Here is a 4,762-nt window from a genome sequence, read left to right as displayed (position 1 = left end):
GTGTGGGGAGAGAGAGAGAGAAAGGAAAGAATATAAATAATGCTTAGGTGATGTGAAAAACAAAGGAAAGTGCATTACTTCATAAGCCTACTGAAAATTGCACATATAATAGAGTATATGTTTATAGCTGATGGCTGTATAACTGAAATCACAATTAAAATGGCAAGCAATGGAAATCTCATTCTGAATTCATCAAGGTAGTTCAAGAGACTCCCAGAAAAATATAGGCTTTAGCCACAGAACTTGATTGACTCCAAGACTTGAGGTTAAGATCCTATTATTGGAGACATAACATTTTTGGAATACAGGTCTTGGAACAGTCAAGTTGGAACTGACCTGAAAGTGTCCTCCTTGAAGAATAGATCTCATGGGATCAGAAGGTATTATGTAAACTGCCAAGAGAGAAAAGCAATCAATAGTCCCACACAGGTGTAAACCCCATGAACTACCAAAATGACAGGGTCAGCAAATTTTGTCTATTGTTGCGATAATGGTATTTTTATCTTGGAAATGTTGTGCAGGACCATCCTCCAACAACCACCATACAACCAAGCTCAGTTGTATCTGCTGGCTTAAGATTGTCACAGATGAGCTTACTAGCTGTTCATACCCCAGCAGGTAAGGGAGGGGCAGAGAGACTCATAGATATGTGCCTGAGCTCCCAATCAACCAGCCAGCCCTATTTGCATGTAACCTGGGGGAGGGGCTAAGGGTGTAAAGACTGAGGAAACCAAGGGGAGGCTCTACCTCTATCTTGTGTGGCTATGTGAAAGCCACCTTCCAGGCTTGGATGAAGACTTTCTGGTGTAGCCTTATTGGGGGAGTACCCATACTCCTGTAAGTAAGTCCTCACCCACTGTTCTGCTCTGTATGTACATGCAATTTAATTCAGTGGTTTCCCAGAGAGTTGTTTGGTAAAATTGTACCTCAGTTTGTCATTGGGACCAAGAAAGAAGAAAGCGGATATTGTTTATGCCTCTCCCCACCAGAAGGAATTTTAGCAACAAGGTATATTCAACAGCTATTTAATTGAACTTAAGGACCACTCAATAGGAGGAAATCCATGCATGGTTCTATAAATATAGTCAAATACACATGGTTGTAGAAGTCATAGGCCCTAGAAAAAAACTTATTACTGTTACTTTCCTAGATCCACTTAATTTCTAATTATATTCAAAATACAAATCCTTATTTCACAGACACGCAAAGCTGTTATCTGACACATCAAAAAATCTTTTTGCAACAGAGGAAACTATTTCAAAGCTCTATAATTGGTTATAACTCAAAGAATAAGTGAGTGTGACTTACCCAGCCCTAAGCAATATATCTAGAATGTGACCTCTACACCTAAGGCTCAGGGAAAATCAAAAAAGAAGGGTCAGAATGAATATAAGAGTCAGAGGGATGAGACACCTGCTGCTAGTTAATGCATTCTAGACAGGATAGGGAAGCTACACCCATGAAGAATCCACAGTATGATAGCCCCATAAGATGCAGAATGACAAGATCAGTTGAAATGCCAGGGCAGATAGGAAATATTTCATAGGGTCCCACCTCATGATGAAGAGCTATAGGCAATCAATAGATGCTGAGGGAAAGAGAATCATTTTTCTCAAAGAAAAAGCTTCTTAAGAGGCTATCTAAATTAAAATGGTATTTCTGAGCACATGTCCTCTCAAGTACATTAAATGGACTCAGTGCATTATATAAATAAATATATATATGCATATATATTTGTATGTATATGTGTTCATGTACACATGTATATATATGTATATATATGCATGTGTGTGTATGTGTGACAGTAATAAAGGAGGGAGGGATTTTTGAGGGAGTTGGGGAGATAAGTTGAGTTGGAAGTGAGACTGGGAGGGATGGAAATGATACAAATGCAATATTCATGTATGAAATAATCAAAATACATATATTTAGGAAATAAGAAATGAGGAGGAAGGATGAAAAATGAGATTCACAGATTACAGTTACCTCCAGGCAAGCTGCAGCACAGCAGGGCTACTATGCTTATACTGGCCAGCCAACTCAAGGACATATATGGACCACCTAGGTATATGGGCAACAAAACTATGGAACCTCTAGACAGCCTACTGATGTCAGCTATACTCAGGCTCAGATCACTTCCACTTATGGACCTATCACATATGCAAATTCCTATGGACAGCCTTCCATTGATTACACTACTACAAAAGACCCTAAGCATAGAGTTAGCTTGTCCAGGGGTATGGCACTGGTGCTTATGGCATCACCACTTTAGTAGTCACTGTCACCCAGGCCACCTATGCAGCATAGTCTGCATATGGCACATGGCTGCTTACCGAGCCTATGGACAACAGACAGCAGCCATGACACCTGCAATTCACAGGATAGTAATAAGCCCTGTAAAACCAGTCAATCTAAATCCAGCACAAGCAGTTATACCCATACCAATCTAGGATCTGGACAAGTAACTGCAGGTATTTCCAGTACCTGGGAACTATTCTGTGCAGTGAATCACAATACCTCCATCTTATCCTCCTACCAGCTATTCCTCTTCACAAATGACTAAGAATGATCTGAGCTGTTACTCTCAGAAGAACCTGTATAGGTAACGGTGCAGCTGTGAACTACAGAGTAGTTACAGTTAACAAAAGAGCTATGAGCAGCAGTCTCCCTCTAGTTATTCCCCCTCGAACTGGATCCTGCAGACTCTATGGAAATATAGCCAACTGAAGAGCAGCTACAGGCAGCAGAGTTCATTCCAACATGACGACCCCAGTAGCATGGATGTTTTGGAGCAAGAGTCTGTAGGAATTTCCCTACTAGGAGAGAATTAGAGCAGGAGTGGCCCTGTAAATCAGAGAAGGAGGGGCGGGGGTGTTTGGGCATGGATACATGAACAGAGGTGAGTGGGGAGGAGGATGCAGTGGAATGGGTACTGGAGAACCAAGTGGTTTCAATAAGCCTGGTGGACCCACTGATGAAAGGCCAGGTGTTGATCTAGGCCTTCCTACCATTATTCCTTATCTGTACCTTAACATTTTTCATCATTTGTGAAGCAACATTAAAATAAGATATTTATTCATCAATAAATCAGAATTACACTGGGATTTGTGGCACATCCAGATGAAGCCTGACAACAGTGGAATTTATGTGCAAGGATTAAATGACAAGGGACTCTCAATGATGTGGCCGATTTCTTTAAGCAGACTGAGGTGGTTAAGATGCACAAGAGAACAGAGCATCCAATGAACTACTTGGATAAGTAAATAGGAAAGCTCAAAGATGACTTCACAATGCCCATGAAGATCCTCCAACAGCTAAGGCTACTGTGCGGTAGTTTGATGGGAAATATTTTCACACAAGGAAGCAAACTTAAAGTGTCTCTTGTCTGAAATAAGGGGCCAATTAATAGCAAGCAGAATGATTTGCAACACCATGATGGAAGAAGGACAATGCCACCATTCTGTCAGGATCTTGATGTCCCAGGAGGTCCCAAGGGACCTGTGAGATGCATGGGAGACTGTGGAAAAAATAGAGAAGGCTTCTTTCATGAGGGTTCTGAGAATTCTGAGGAAACCTCCAACCCACAACAGGGAAGGAAATGTCCAGCACTGAGCTGGAGACTGACAATGTTCCAAACAAACTGGGTTATGGAAATCAGGTATTGGTCTGGAGAACAGAATGCCACCAGTATAAAGGCCCTGTGCCTGAGGACATCCTCCTATCACCCTTCCATCTCCAGGTGGTGATGGTGGAAAAGGCAACCCTTGTGGCATGTGAGAAGGTGAATGTGAGGACATGCACTTACGAACTGGTCCCAGTGTAATGTTCAAAGGTGGCTGTGGCATGGGTTGACACGTCTTTGATGGAGGAAGATAAAGTGGAAGTAGAGACCTTTCATAAATCATAGGAGGGGAGCAACTTCTTTCCTGGGTAAATTCGGTGGAACTTAGTGTTCTTTGACTGCCCCAGTCCCATTCACCCTCCAAGCTTCCACACCCTTTCTCTCCTATTAGCATGGGCACTGGCCCATTTCTTCTCTTAGCACCCAGACCTCTGGACTGACCTCTTGGTCCAGGCTCCCCACTGCTTCCGGATCCTTTGCACCCAGACTAACCTAATTCCCCCCTCTTGTCCCTAGGATCCCTCAGGACAGGACCTGTTCCCTCCTTACCTCACCTTTGCATGCCTGAGGCAGGCCCTCATCCCAGACCAGACCAGCCCCCAACTTCCTAATTCTAGCCACTTTCCCAGCCACTTTCTCTTTTTCTTAGGAGAAAACCTGAGAACATCTGATACTCATCTGACTTGGGCCTCTGTCAGAACTCCTCAGCAGTCCTCAGCAACAGAATGAAAGCCATCTGGCCTCTCCGATATAAAAATCAAAGAAGAGAGAACCTAAAGCCTAGACCAACCAGCTTTTCATGCCCAACAAGTAAACCACAAAGGTACATAAAGTTTACAAAAACAAGCAGATGTAAACTCAACAAAGGCATGAGTCTCATACAGAATCAGAAACTACAAAAGAAATCCACATGTCAAAGTCACAGTGAAAAAATAATAACATAATAAACCCAAATAATATATCCCTACCAAGTACCAACAGTCCTGTAGAGGAGTACAATGAGACACTCCTAGAGGTAACACAAGACATAGAATTCAAAAGAACAATTATAAACAAGAAAAAGAATTCAGTGAATTTAAAGAACACACAATGAAATCAGAGAATTGAAAGAAGATAGGTAAAAACTTCAGAATGAATTCA

The 4,762-nt window shown here is 42.1% G+C and overlaps 1 pseudogene; it reads left to right on the top strand.

The window, feature by feature from the left end:
- Positions 1–490: 490 nt before the first annotated feature.
- LOC103740122 lies at positions 491–3,823 on the top strand (annotated as a pseudogene).
- Positions 3,824–4,762: the final 939 nt, after the last annotated feature.

The sequence above is a fragment of the Nannospalax galili genome, unplaced genomic scaffold, assembly GCF_000622305.1.
Source record: "Nannospalax galili isolate Female #2095 unplaced genomic scaffold, S.galili_v1.0 scaffold298, whole genome shotgun sequence".
Classification (NCBI taxonomy): domain Eukaryota; kingdom Metazoa; phylum Chordata; class Mammalia; order Rodentia; family Spalacidae; genus Nannospalax; species Nannospalax galili.
Note: the sequence above shows the minus strand (reverse complement) of the source record. Positions and strands in the feature narration are given on the sequence as shown.